This window comes from Triturus cristatus, chromosome 2_2 (assembly GCF_964204655.1).
Source record: "Triturus cristatus chromosome 2_2, aTriCri1.1, whole genome shotgun sequence".
In the NCBI taxonomy this organism is placed as follows: Eukaryota; Metazoa; Chordata; class Amphibia; order Caudata; family Salamandridae; genus Triturus; species Triturus cristatus.
Window position 1 is genome coordinate 19,279,268 of NC_140582.1, and position 13,760 is coordinate 19,293,027.

At 48.2% G+C, this 13,760-nt stretch overlaps 1 protein-coding gene across 1 annotated transcript in view; it reads right to left on the reverse strand.

Annotated features, from left to right (window-relative positions):
• The window catches only part of CNOT6L (CCR4-NOT transcription complex subunit 6 like), an 844,987-nt gene that overhangs the window by 385,307 nt on the left and 445,920 nt on the right, over positions 1-13,760 (reverse strand). The gene's annotated exons all lie outside the window — the stretch shown is intronic.

Sequence of the window (13,760 nt, forward strand, 5' to 3'; positions counted from 1 at the left end):
AGAGATGCTCTGTCAAATAATAACAGATGTGCATGAGGAAAAACACAATAGTACAAATACAAGAGGTACAGACAGCACTGGTAGCAGCTGCCACAATAAATGCCTTTCCGACCCCACTTCCTTTATCATTATAGAGCAGTCTAATATTCACTGGAACAATCTTGAATCCCAGCAAGATGACTGGAGGGTAGCGAAAGGCTCTGGTCCACCAAATCAGGCGGAGTTGGGAAGGAAGCCAAGAGTGCTATATTGCTGACTGCTGTGAGAAGGCGGTGCACTGCTGGGGAGTGGGGTCAGACTGCTGCAGGTTTGAGAATGCTTCGTCCCCTACCTCAAGAAAGAGAGAACAGACCTCAAGGAGAAGGCGGCCAGGACAAGGGGCTCCAGGCCCAGAGGAGTGGGCAAGCCTCCTGTGAAGGTCTTGGGTCTGGACTCCTGCATGCAGCGATGCAGAGATGGCATAGCACCACAGGGCCGACCTTGGCAGTGAGACCTGGAACTCAACATGGCCACCGGCAGGGAAGAGTAAAGCGGTGGCCATGTTAGAAAGGTGTAAAAGCTGAGAGGAATAGCCCCTCTCTAGTTACTGATCTACCAGATCACCTAAACAAAATCAGACTTCAGAGTCTTGGCAAAGTGCTGCAAGGTGCATGTAGGGCCAAGCTGAAACAGACGGTTTCACTGGGGACTAGAAGCATAGAAACAATAGACAGTTGCTTCAGGCATAGAACAAATAAGTCAATAAGTCAATTACAACTTCGGGAGATTTGACAAATGCACCTTCACTGAGAGGCACCGCTATGGTCAGTGGGTGTGAGGTGTTAAATGACCTTGTTGTTAGAAGACATCTTCAATGTATATATACACACTACACAATTGAAACTGCAGTTACATACCAGGAGTGGGGGATAGTACCAAATTACAAAAATGAAAATTGTACTCAAGTTTAATCTGCAGAGGTGATTTTTCTTAAACTTAGCACCAAGCGAGATAAGATTACAATAATAGACGAGGGTGCTGATGATGCAAGGGCATCATACATCCATTCCAAAAAACACAACACAGTAAAAGACTGCAACACTAAAATGGCAAACACTCAAGTGGACAGGACATATGAATGGGGAAATCTGCACTAGGCCCAGACACCCCGCAATTCTGAGGCATACTATTGGATGTTATCAAACAAAGACATGAAAATATATGGTTAGGCCATCACAGAAAACAGAAACAGAAATAAATAATCAAGAAGCAAAAGTATACAACTGAAGCTAATATAGAATATCCCAAGTAGAGGATGTGACGATAACCAAGAAAAGGCAAATAGAGAAACAAATATCAGTGGAACAGCAGGAAGAGAAGTTAATGGATCACGAGGACAGATTCAAAAGGAAAATGTCTAACTACTTGAACTTGTCGGAAGACTCACAAACATATCCAATGGACCTCTTACTGGAGAAGTTGATATCGAAACTGTTTACATAAAACATTGCTCTAGTGGAAATACAACCTGGTCGAGCTCACTAAATGCTGACAAAACACAATGACAGGTGCACCTTCAAGAATATGATCCAACTCAACATGAAATCAATAAGACCAGAAGACTATTGGAAAGCAAGTAGCAAGATATCAAGTACAATGGCAACAGGATATCCTTTTATCAGAACTTTGGTCAAGGTAAGCAGGATAAAAACACTTTTGAGGAAGGCAGCAATATAGGATTCTCATGAGCACTGGGTTTACATACGAGTAAGGCTTGATGGGGAGCAGCGGGAGAAATAACGTATAATAAGTAATTTTGTTTACAGCAACAAAGGAAAGAAATGGGAGCTAAGTTATCCGCTTCCACACTGTGCTCCACTGTTCATCCCATTAAATGCTGGTGGACTTACCAGGTGGGATGCCCTTATTTGTTCGAGGAGGCTTTTGTTATTTGCACTCCGTTTTCTTTTAGTGCCTGTGATTTCTCCATTTACTGTTCCCTTCCTCACAGAGATATGATCGAGACTCACTCGTCTCTTCCCCTTTTGTTGAATCTCATACCGCTAGGTTAAAATGGAGGTGGTTGGGAGATTTAAAAAGAAAATAAACAGTGAATGGACATGCCCCTATTTTATGGTTATGTCCCAAGTGCCCTCACACCGTGGTTACCGCTTCCCAAGCCCAGCGTTTCCCCAAGTGTCTTAGCAGAGGTTCTGGGTAGTTGAAATCTACCCTTTCCCTCCCCTAGCATGCATCCCCCTTTTCCTAATTGGAATGGCTAGGTTTGTTCACACACCGTTATAGCCACAACCCTCCCGAGTTGTGGAAGGTGAGTCCACGGATGGAGAGGCTGCAACCACCACTCATCTCCTCCAGCTTCCTCACCCGCCCCATCATCCAGATTCCGCTTCACACTCCATCCCACTTGAACAGTGTAAAATAAAAATAAAACGATAGTAACAAGAAGGTATTATAATTTTATTTTTCTTAGTGGGACTCCGACTCCAGCCAGGTCAGGCAGGGCGGATAGGGGCTCCCCAACATCAGAGGGAGCAGGAGTGGTTTACACCCCCTCCCTTCGTGCAAATGACGGCTTGGTCGGCCCTCTGGGGTCGTCCAAACAGTCATGCCCACTTGGCATGTTCTCTGCTAGGCTGTGCAGCCCAGTAGAGAACATGCCCAGCCTCCCAGTTACTGCCGGCCGCTCAGACCAATGGGCTAGTAGAGTCTGGCCAGACCGGCAGGCCAAACGCACATCGGCCAATGTTCTCCTACTACAGGAGATCCATCTTATGGGTACTAAGGCGCTGTGCCTTGCTCGCTAAGGCTATGTACAAGTCTATCATGCGGGCTTCGCTAGAGGTTCCAGAGGGGTGGCCATGCTCGTTCACCACTGAGTGCCTTATCTACACTCTAAGACATGAACTGACCCCCAAGGCAGATACGTTTTCGTGTTAGGGACATTACATGGAGAGGCCATTCTCCTGGGCAGCGTATACGCCCCCCCCCCCCCCCAACTCTCATTTGACTCATTTGTTGAGCGACAGACGACATTACTATTAGAAATGCCCTTAGGTCTCTCCAACATCGGTGGAGACTGGAATGATGTGGCGCAGGACAGGTGGAGGTTGAGCACAGCACCCGAGGTACCTAGAAATACGAGGCTACATATGCTAGTGGGGGATATGGGGTGGTTGGACACATGGAGGCATCTGCATCCAGGCACGCATGGCTACACGTAGTATTCAGCCGTCCATGACTCTTTTTCCAGATTAGATTATATATTCATACTACACTCCTATTATTCCCGAATTGCTGTGACTGACATCCTACCTAGAGGTTTATCGGACCACTCTCCTGTGGCCGTATCACTGCGTCTAGAGGTGGCGCGCCCTCATTTTCAATGGCGCCTGTCTCCGTGGCATCTCCAGGACCCGCAATACACGTCACACCTCCATCAGGCACTCAACATATTTTGCTGACAACTCGGGCACGTTGGACTCACCAGCCACGTCTCTGGGAGGCTATGAAGCCCACCATCAGGGGGGGTCGATATTGCATATTGTGCCGCTCAGCGGACAAAACGCTGGGAGGCCCTGCTCCACACCGAGGCCCAGATCATACTATTAGATTGGACATGTAGGGGCGAGCACAGTGTGTCCAACCATGGCCTGCTGCTTCTGCTTCAGCAAACCTATGCGGACACACTGCATGACGAGGCCTGACAGGCTTGGCTGGCATTCCGCAGTAGAATTTATCAATAGGGTGACAAATCCAGGTCTCTTCTGCACCGCTTGTGCCAGCGCGCTCTTCGCCCAGTTAGTGTACTGGGGATTCTAGATGGGGAGGGCCAAATGCTCACGGACCGCACGCGAATTGCTGCTAGCTTTGCAACATACTATACGGAGCTCTATGCACCTAGGGACGCTCTCCCAGAACCCCTGATTCAGCAATACCTTGACGACTTGCCTCCCAAGGCCCTCTTGGACGCTGTGAGGGGAGACTTGGATGCTCCACTGACGGTGGACGCGTTGAGTGTGGCACTGGTCGACCTACGGTCAGGGAAGGCGCCGGGCCCAAACGGCTTCCACTGTGAGTTTTTTAAAGTCATTTCAGACCCAATTCCTCCCTCGCTACTTGGGAGCGGTACATGCAAACCTTGAAGATAGGATGCTTCCACCGGATTGGCGGCACGCTTAAATCGCAGTCTTTCTCAGGCAGGGTCCGCCCCCAGAACTATACTCCTCATATCGTCCAAGTTCTTTGTTGAATGTTGAGGCCAAGCTCTTGGCCAAAGCAATGGCCAACCGCATTCTCCTGCATATGCCAGAACTGGTTCATCCGGACCAGGCCGGCTTTATGCCCCAGCGGGCTACCCGTCACAACATCAGACTGGTAAATAATGCGATTGCGGTCATTGATCACCTCGAGGGCCCGACGGCCCTGCTCCCAGCGGATATCAACAGGGCATTCGACTTGCTAGGCTGGACGTATTTGTTCGCTCCCTTACAGCGTTTGAACTTTGGCCCTCGACTGTCATATATTAAACTCCTATACACAGACGTTTCGGCCTCTGTCCGAATAGATGGTGCAGTATCTGCTCCTTTCCCCATGGGATGCAGTACCCGTCAGGGTTTCCCCCTCTCCCCGTATTTATTTGCTCTAGCCATGAAACCATTGGCCGCATGGGTTCGTATCGATGCCCAGGTTAAGGGCTTTGAATGGCCTGGAGGGTTCTCGGATCAGATCGCTCTCTAAGGTGACGAAGTCCTGTTTTTTCTTACGGACCCGCATCGGATGGGACCGCGCATCCTCCGCATAATGCAGATTTTTGGCCAGCATACGGGCTTATATATGAACACTAGGAAATCTATAATGTGGCGGATATGTGGGGGCCGAGATATGGCGCCTGGACGGTGGAGGTTACGGTGGCTACCACGTGTTTCAAATAACTTGGGGTGTACATCTCAGACACCCAATCGATTTCATGGGAAAGGAACATAGCCCCTATCTGGACGCGCATACAGGCCGAGATGGAGTCGTGGTTGCCTATGCCCCTCGCTACACTGGGCAGATCAGCCATATTTAAAATGGTATCCCGTCCGCGTCTCCTATACGAACTACAGAATCACCTCTTTCTGATAGCGCCCTCCTGGTTCCGACAGCTGAACTCTAGGCTCAGCAGATTTTTGTGGCACAATCAAGCTGCTAGGGTGTGTCTTAAGACATGCTTCCAATCAACCTATTGTGGACGTATCGCGACACCGGATATCCAATCATAGCATGCAGCCTACCACCTTCTAGTTTTAAATGACTGGTGATATGGTATTAGCAATGATCCGGCATACCGGATTGAGAAATGGCTGATGGGGGACATGTTGCCACACCAATTGCTCTACACGCAGAGGGAGCAACGCAAGCTACTGCCTGCTACTCGAGTTGTTTGTTGACCGATTCGCTGTGGTGGATGGGTTGGCTGTGGTGGTGGACGGGGGAGACCCCCCCCTCTGACAAAGAGGCCTTATGCCACAGGTAACCACGCTGGTCGGTTTTAAACAATGGGACGCTATAGGTATATCTACCCTGGGAGACGTTATGCATGGAACCACGTTGAAATCGTTTCAGGATCTTAGGCATGAATATGATGTGCCCCATATGCAATTTTACAGGTACTTACATCTGCGACATGTCTTAACCCCATATATAGCTCACCTGGACTCCCTTCCCGAATTCAACCCTGTTGAGGCTAAAGTGTTTATGGGAGACTTTGGGGACCAAAAAACAACAAAGACCTACCAAACGCTAGTGACAAACCTAACCACAACACTTTTATCCCCTTCGTGAGAAATGGCAGACAGACTTGGGTTCCCTGGACAGTGATAACTGGAGAGAAGCCCTGGAGTCGCCAAGATACGCGGCAATTGCATCCAGTCTTAGGTTCATTCAATTCAAGTACTTACATCATACTTATTTCACTTGATACCGGCTTTGGAGAGCGGGACTAATCGACTCCCCCAGGTGCTTAAGATATGATGGCGCAGAGGGTACACTATTGCGTACTGTTTGGAGCTGTGATTCGCTGGGTCGGGCCTGGAGGGGGGGTTCTTCGATGTTTGTCTGAGGTGTTGGGCTGGGTTATACCTCATTCGCCTAGGTTGGTTCTCCTGCATATTACAGACGAAATTGGGAACAACATTTATAAAAGGCATTTATTGTTCTTAGGTCTTACCCTGGCCAAGAGGAATATTGTGAAGGCGTGGAAGGATCCGTCTCCACTCAAATTGCATGCCTGGAGGGAGGGTCTTGATTGGTGTATGGGGCAGGAACTACCCATCTTTAAAGCGCAAAGGTGCCCTCAGAAACACTTTAAGATATGCAAAAGATGGGCCAACTATAGGGGGCCTTGTATTGGAACCACCCTCGCCACACCCAGCCGAAATCGAAAATACATTGGGTTGTTACAATGTACAGTTAGCTATGATGCGGGTGGAAGGGCTGGAGGGGCTTGACTGAGTTATTGTTTTGCAGTATATGACACAGGGTTTTGAAATGTTCAGGGCTGTCGTTTACAGGCCCAACTGGTTCAATTTTTTGTTTTACTATAAGCATGTAATAGTCACCTGCTCAATATTCGATAAATGGGTACTTGTATACTATACTGATTTTGTACTGTCTACAATTACTATATTTCCTGACTTAATAAAAAGAGTTTTGAAGAAAAAAAAAAGCATTTAAGATGTTGGGAGAGGAATCCCTTAACTCTATTTCAGATTCTCTGGTTTGTTTGAATAGATCAGTTAAAGGAGTGGCCCAGTGGGAAAATCTTGGAATATACATCTGGTAATAACCCATCAACGCAAAAATGCTCGTAGATCTCTTTTAGTTTTGAGGAAAGGTACTTGGAAGATAGCATCACCTTCTCCGCTTGGGGCTGGATGAGCCCTTTTCCTAATAAGTAGCCCACGTATTTTACTTGTTTGTTGGCCAAGTGGCCTTTGTTTGGATTAACCTTAAGTCCTACATTTTTTAGGGTTTGTAGAATGTGGATGACAAGAAGGCTCAGGACACCACACGCTTCTGTTAAAACTGTGCCTCACTTGTTTGGGTAGGCCTAGTGCCTGCGGCTGGAAACAGCTCAAAACGCAACTTGGGCATATCACATTTTTCCAGTGAAAACAGACCCTTTTTTTTGCAATGTGTCTAGCTGTGGATTTTGGACCCTGGCTCTGCTGGCACCTAGGGAAACCTAGCAAACCTGTACATTTTTAAAAACTAGACACCCAGGGAAATCCAGAATGTGGTGACTTTTGTGGGTCTCACCAGGTTCCGTTACCCAGAATCCCCTGCAAACCTCAAACTTTTTAAACAAAAACACATTTTCCTCACTTTTCTGTGATGGAAAGTTCAGGAATCTGCAGGAAGCCACAAACTTTCACCCACCCTACATTCTCCCAAGTCTCCCGATAAAAATGGTACCTCACTAGTGTGGGTAGGTCTACTGCCCTTGAAAGGAAATGGCCCATAACGCAACTTGGGCAAATCGCATTTTTCCAATGAAAAATTACCCTTCTTTCACAATGTGCCTAGCTGTGGATTTTGGATCCTTGCTCCGCTGGCACCTTGGGAAACCTAGCAAACCTGTACATTTTTGAAAACTAAACACCCAGGTGAATTCAGGATGGGGTTACTTGTGTGGCTCTCACCAGGTTCTGTTACCCAGAATCCCTTGCAAACGTCCCATTTTGTAAAACAACAAAAAAAAAAACTATTTTTCCTCACTTTTCTGTGATGGAAAGTTCTGAAATCAGGGGGGAACCAGAAACCTCCACCCACACAGCCAGCATTCCTCACAAGTCTCATTAAAAAAAACGGTCCCTCATGTTAGTGGGTAGGCCTAGTGTCTGCAACAGGAAATAACCAAAAACATACTGTGGAGACTTCAAAATTATCGATTGCAAAACTACCTGGATTTGCGAGGGAGTCACCTGGGTTTTTGGTCCCGGGTTCAGCAGCCATCTAGGGAAACCTACCAGACCCACACATTTCTGAAAACTAGACACCCAGGCGAGTTCAGGGAGATGCGGCTTGCGTGGATCTCCCTACATTTTCCTACCCAGAATCACATGCAAACCTCAAATTTAGCTAAAAAAAAAAACAACACATTTTACTCACTATTCTGTGTGGCAGAGTTGTGGGATCACCGGATCGTCACAATTTTCCTACCACCTAGCGTTCCCAGAGGTCCCCCGATAAAAATGGTACCTCACTTGTGTGGGTAGGCCTAGCGCCCGCGACAGGAAAAGGACCAAAACGTACTGTTGAGACTTCAAAATTGTCATTCGCAAAAATAACTGGTTTTGAGAGGGAGTCACCAGTGTTTTTAGTCCCAGGCTCATTGGCCATCTAGGGAAACCTACCAAACCCAGGCATTTAAAAAAAAAACTAGACACCCGGGGAGTTCAGGGATGTGCGGCTTGCGTGGATCAACCAACATTTTCATACCCAGAATCCCCTGCAAACCTCACATTTAGCTAAACAAATCAAATTTTTCTCACATTTCTGTGTGGGGTCACCGCGCCGGCACAACTTTCCTACAACCCAGCGTTCCCCTGGACTCGCGAATAAAATTATACCTCCCATATGTGGGTGGGACAAAAACGTAGAAATTGAAGTAATTGCAGAGCGAGGTCCGAGCGCTATATATTTTTTATATACGTTTTAGGCTGGCTCTGCATTGGAAACCCACACAAGTGAGGTATCATTTTGATCGGGGCACTGAGGGGAACACTGGGTGGTAGGAAATTTGTGCCGGGCCGTGATCCCACACAGAAATGTGAGAAAAATTTGATTTGTTTAGCTAAATTTGAGGTTTGCAGGGGATTCTGGGTAGGAAAATAGTGGGAGATCCACACAAGCTGCACCTCCCTGGCCCCCCCTTGTGTTTAGTTTTCAGAAATGTCTGGGTTGGGTAGGTTTCCCTAGATGGCCGGTGACCCCAGAACAGAAAACGCAGGTGACTCCCACGCATAACTATGTAGTTTTGCGATAGATAGGTGGGCACCTTTGTTTTTGGTCCCAGGCTTGCAGACATCTAGGGGAACATAACAAACCCAGACATAACTGAAAACTAGACTCCTGTGGGAGTCCAGGGAAGTGTGGCTCTAGACGTAGACTCATAATCTCTCTAATCATCATCAAAAGTTCTTTAATCGATTTTAAAAATGAAATCATACAAGAGTCAAATTGAATGCAGAACAGATATCTTACATTGGAGGAGTGGCGTCCATTAAAACAAATAAATAAAATGAATGATTACATGGTAACAGAGTTCTGTCCAGAGGAGCTTGATCCCCGAAAAAGTGCAGCGTGTGAAAAGATGGAGTACATCTGCACCATCTAAAAGCAACCCCTTAAATGTACAAGTGTTACACTTAAGAAGAAAAACATAAAAACACTCATTAACCTTCCATAGGATTCCTGTGTTTAACAGCCATTTCTAAAAAGCAGCATACACCATAACAGACGTTCGGCCTGCCTAACGACTGTAAATATAATAAGACATTAGTACATTTCTAGAATGCCAGTGGTTTCAGGATGTGTTTAAGACACATCAAGAAAAAATTTGGGTAAAATTTACAAAAAAAGATATAATGCAATACTGATTGTTCTGCAGACCCACCACAAGGGCAGACTGGTGGGGGATTCCTCCAGACCATAGGTTCCTCAGGGAAACACAGTAAACGCCACACTGTGCCAGCCCCAAATCTAAAAAGTAGTAACCTTTCCCATTGTGAGTATCAACTGAAGATAATGAGCCATTTTTACTAAGGCTAAAAACATAAAATGATCATGCTGATGGCACTTAATAAAGCCCCCCTCCAATCTTTGTAAGGAACAAATTTGTGTGTGACAAGATTTCACCAGCCCCTTATCGGACTTCTTTATATTTGCCAGGGCAGCAAACATTTCTGGGAGACCAATATCATTGAAAGCCTTATTAATATACCTCACCCAAGGAACTGACAAACCCTTTGCAAGGCTAAGGCAGTCCAGAACAACCTCCGTGTTAAAACGATGGCTAGCACTGCTCCATATCCTAACCCACAGCAAAAGTGGTGCCAACTTAATGGAGTCCAAAACATATTGCAAATTATGCTCTGAATGCAGATTACAACTGGAGCTGGTAGGTGGGAGATTCAGTATCCGTATGCATATTCGATTCTTCTCAACCTGAACAGGGGAGACATTATGAAAACCCTACACCCCAACCCCATACGTAGCAGTGGGGACACACTTCAAGTTACAGACCTTAAGACAGTAAAAGATTTGACCATGGCCTGCTCGCGCACAAGGTTAAATAAAGAACCGGCCACTGCTCAGTTTCAAAAACGCGGAATTTACCAGCGGCTGCCAGGAGCCTGATTAACTAAAAGTAACCCTGAGGTGCTTAAAGTTCTGTACAGAGCTGAAAGACTGGTCTGCAATCTGTAGGGAGCCTATGCTCTTTTTCCCAGTGTCACATGCCATGATATGGGGCTTCCCAAAATTGGCCGACATGTCTAAATTTCCCATAAAAGCAACAAATGATACTATCAAAATCCACAGTGCGCCTGGGGTGCGTGGCATTAAAACAGCATTATCCGCATATAAAAGCGAGGGGACAAAAACAATAGCTATTTTTGGCACATCTCTGGTGGCTACAGTCAAATGGCTGCTTAACTCATTAACATAAATAATAAAGAGTAAAGAAGTTACAATACACTCCTGGTGAACCTTGCTGGATGGAGAAAAACCCTCAGTAGTTTCCCCTGTACGGCCATAACATACCCTGGCCCCAAAAATCTCATGCAGGGTATACATGAAATTCATAAGGGGGACCTCCACTCCCTGCTCCAATAAAATCAGGCCCAATTTTGCCCGGCTGATCCTGTCGAAAGCCGTAGGCAGGTCAATAAAGGCCAGGTACAGTGAGCAGTGCCAAGCGCTGGCATACTTCCCCACAACCAAATACAGGTTCAGGCACTGGTCCACCGTACCACTGTTAATATTATTCCAAGTCTGCATGCAATAAAAAATTAACCTCCCCAAAATCTTTACTGAACTGTCAATAAGTGACATGGAGGGGGGAGGGGGGCTAGCAGCCGAGGAGAATGGCGGCTCTCTAGCGAGTCTCCCAAGCCCTCGCCACTAATCTGGCATATATCCTGCTTAAAATCGTGTACTGACCCTGGGTTCACAGGGTCTATAGGTCTCTGCACCCATGAGACCTGAAAAGCTGAGCGGCAAGGCTCCGCGGTGCACAGAAACGCAGAGGAGACGAGCGACTGCAGCGGACCAGCAGTGAAGATAGCGGCGGCAGCGTAACACAGAGGAGGAGCTCCGGAACCCCTGTGCCCAATGCTGGCTCCCAGAAACTCCTGAGGAGCAATCAAGGCGCAAGGGAGGTGGCGAAAGGCCGGAGGCAGAGCAGCGCACGACAAGTAGAGGCGGGCAGAAATCGAGGCCCCGGCAGGAGCGGCCTGCAGGGCTTGTGAGGCCAGTGAAAGGTAGCGCGGACCTTGTGCGTGGTCCCCCCCCTCCCCCCGTGATCCCACTGTGGACCCAGAGCGCCTGACGGCAATTCCGCTGCAAGCCTGCACACGTGAGACACTGGTAGGGCAATTGAGGAGGAACCCTGGGGACGCCAACCTCCCTCCGAGAGCACCAAGACTGCATCTGCAAGCGTGAGGGAGGTGACGCGCTGGTGGCCATTGCAGGGCTGCTATCCCACAAGACAAGTTGAGGGGGGCCCCTGGGCAAGACCGGGTGCTCCTGGAAGAAGAGAAGCCCCACTAACGACCTTACTGCTGGAGACACAACCACACTGAGGAGGTGAAAAGGAAGACTGGGAGCTTCGGCACCCCACTTACAACATAAGGGCCCTGCTGCAAGCCAGAGGGGTGACTTGGGATTTAACTGGACATTGGCGTGATCCAAGACCCTGCGAGCCCACCACGTAAAAGACGGCGGAGGTTCAACGGTGGAAATAAAAGACAAAACACCCCAAAATCCTCTCGAGGCCAGTGCCTGGGAAACCCGACAGGCTGCCAGTGGGATTGTCCTTTCCACTGCGCAGGAGGCGGAGACTACCGGGGCAGGTCTTGGCAAGTAGACTACATTCGCCGTACTGCAGCCCGATCATAGCGAGTGGCAAGGGACCCAAAGCGTCGGCCCAAAATAAGCTGGCCAAATTTGCCTCAAGGCAGGGGACGAGCAGGACAAAGTGCCGACGGAAGCAGAGGATAAAAGACGCCGCCCTCAATCACAGCAGGATCTCACTCTCCACGATATAATGGAAGCCATCACGGGGTTACGTACCTCCCTGGAAGCCCACATGTAAATGTGGAAGTGTCCCTACTCATTGCAGATTTCTGCAAAATAGATGCCAAAGTCAAAGACCTGGGGAACACGACGACTGCACTACAGACAGATACATCCAAACTCCAAAAACAAGTAAGAGAACTGCAAGACCAACAAGCAGTGATGGCAAAACAGCTGGACGACTATTAAGGAAGGGCACGTAGGAATAACATACGCATCCTAGGTGTGCCGGAACACGCAGAGGGGCCTGCGGCGGACCTCTATGCGGAAGATCTGATCCTGAAATACCTGCAGCCCAAAAGGCTTTCGAGTTACTTTTCTATTGAAAGAGTCCACCGGGTCTCAGGGGGGCGTCCTAGGCCAGGGCCCCACACGTCCCCTCATCACACGTGTCTTCAATTATAGTGACCGAGACATAGTATTACAGACGGCACGAGCTAGTCTTCCCCTCAAACTAGACAATAGTGTGATCACATTCTTCCCTGACTTCATGGGCAAGGTCCAGGCCCAACGACGTAGCTTTCTGGCAGTGAAAAAGGAACTCCGAGATCATGAAGTGAAATATGCCATGCTGTTTCCGGCGAAGCTACGGGTCGAATCGGAGGGTAAGACGTGGTTCTTCCCCTCACTGGAAGATGCCTGGGACTGGTTGGAAGGTTGGCGCAGAGTTGGCAGCCTGCGCAGGGGACGAAATGGTGGACTCCGACCGAACAACTCCACTTAGCGGACGGAGTAGGGAGAAGGCCCGTCCCTGGTGGAAATGGAAGAGATGACGCGCAGTGGAACGGACTGATCCTTGGATTGGGACAGACATGTACTGTTCGCAGATAAGTGACCTATTGGGGTCGGGGAAATGGGGGTGAATTCTGAATGCTTCTCTTGACCAAAGGACAAATACAGGCCAGGAGATAAAATTGAACTGTCTGCATGTGTATAGCTGAGCACCGCGGAGTTGAGAGGGGACATGGGTGATGCCGGAGAGCAGGCCTCAGATATTGTATTGAGTAACACGGTAGATTTCGCCTATGGCGAGGGAGCGAGAGCTGCCAGCCAGCACCTACGAGTAATCAGGGGGGTAAAGAGGCACTCAGCCTAGTTGGGGTTTAGGTAGTTCTAAATCCACAGGCAGGGGGGCAGGGAGGAGGGAGGGATGTAAGTTTGGGATGGTGGGTTTGGGGATTTTTGATTGTTTGAGTATGCAAGTCACAGGTCAAATAATGTTGTGTCTAATTTCTACCATCAACAGTAACCTTAAAGGGAAGTTAGACGCAATTTGTGTTGCTGTATATGCCTGCATCTGTTCTGGCAAATATATGCTTGGGGGCCACACCTTCATGTTGCAGGCACCAAGCCCTGGAGAGTTATGGGGCTCTTAGGTCCATCTGTACAGACATCAGATGATGGGGGTTAATATGGAAGCG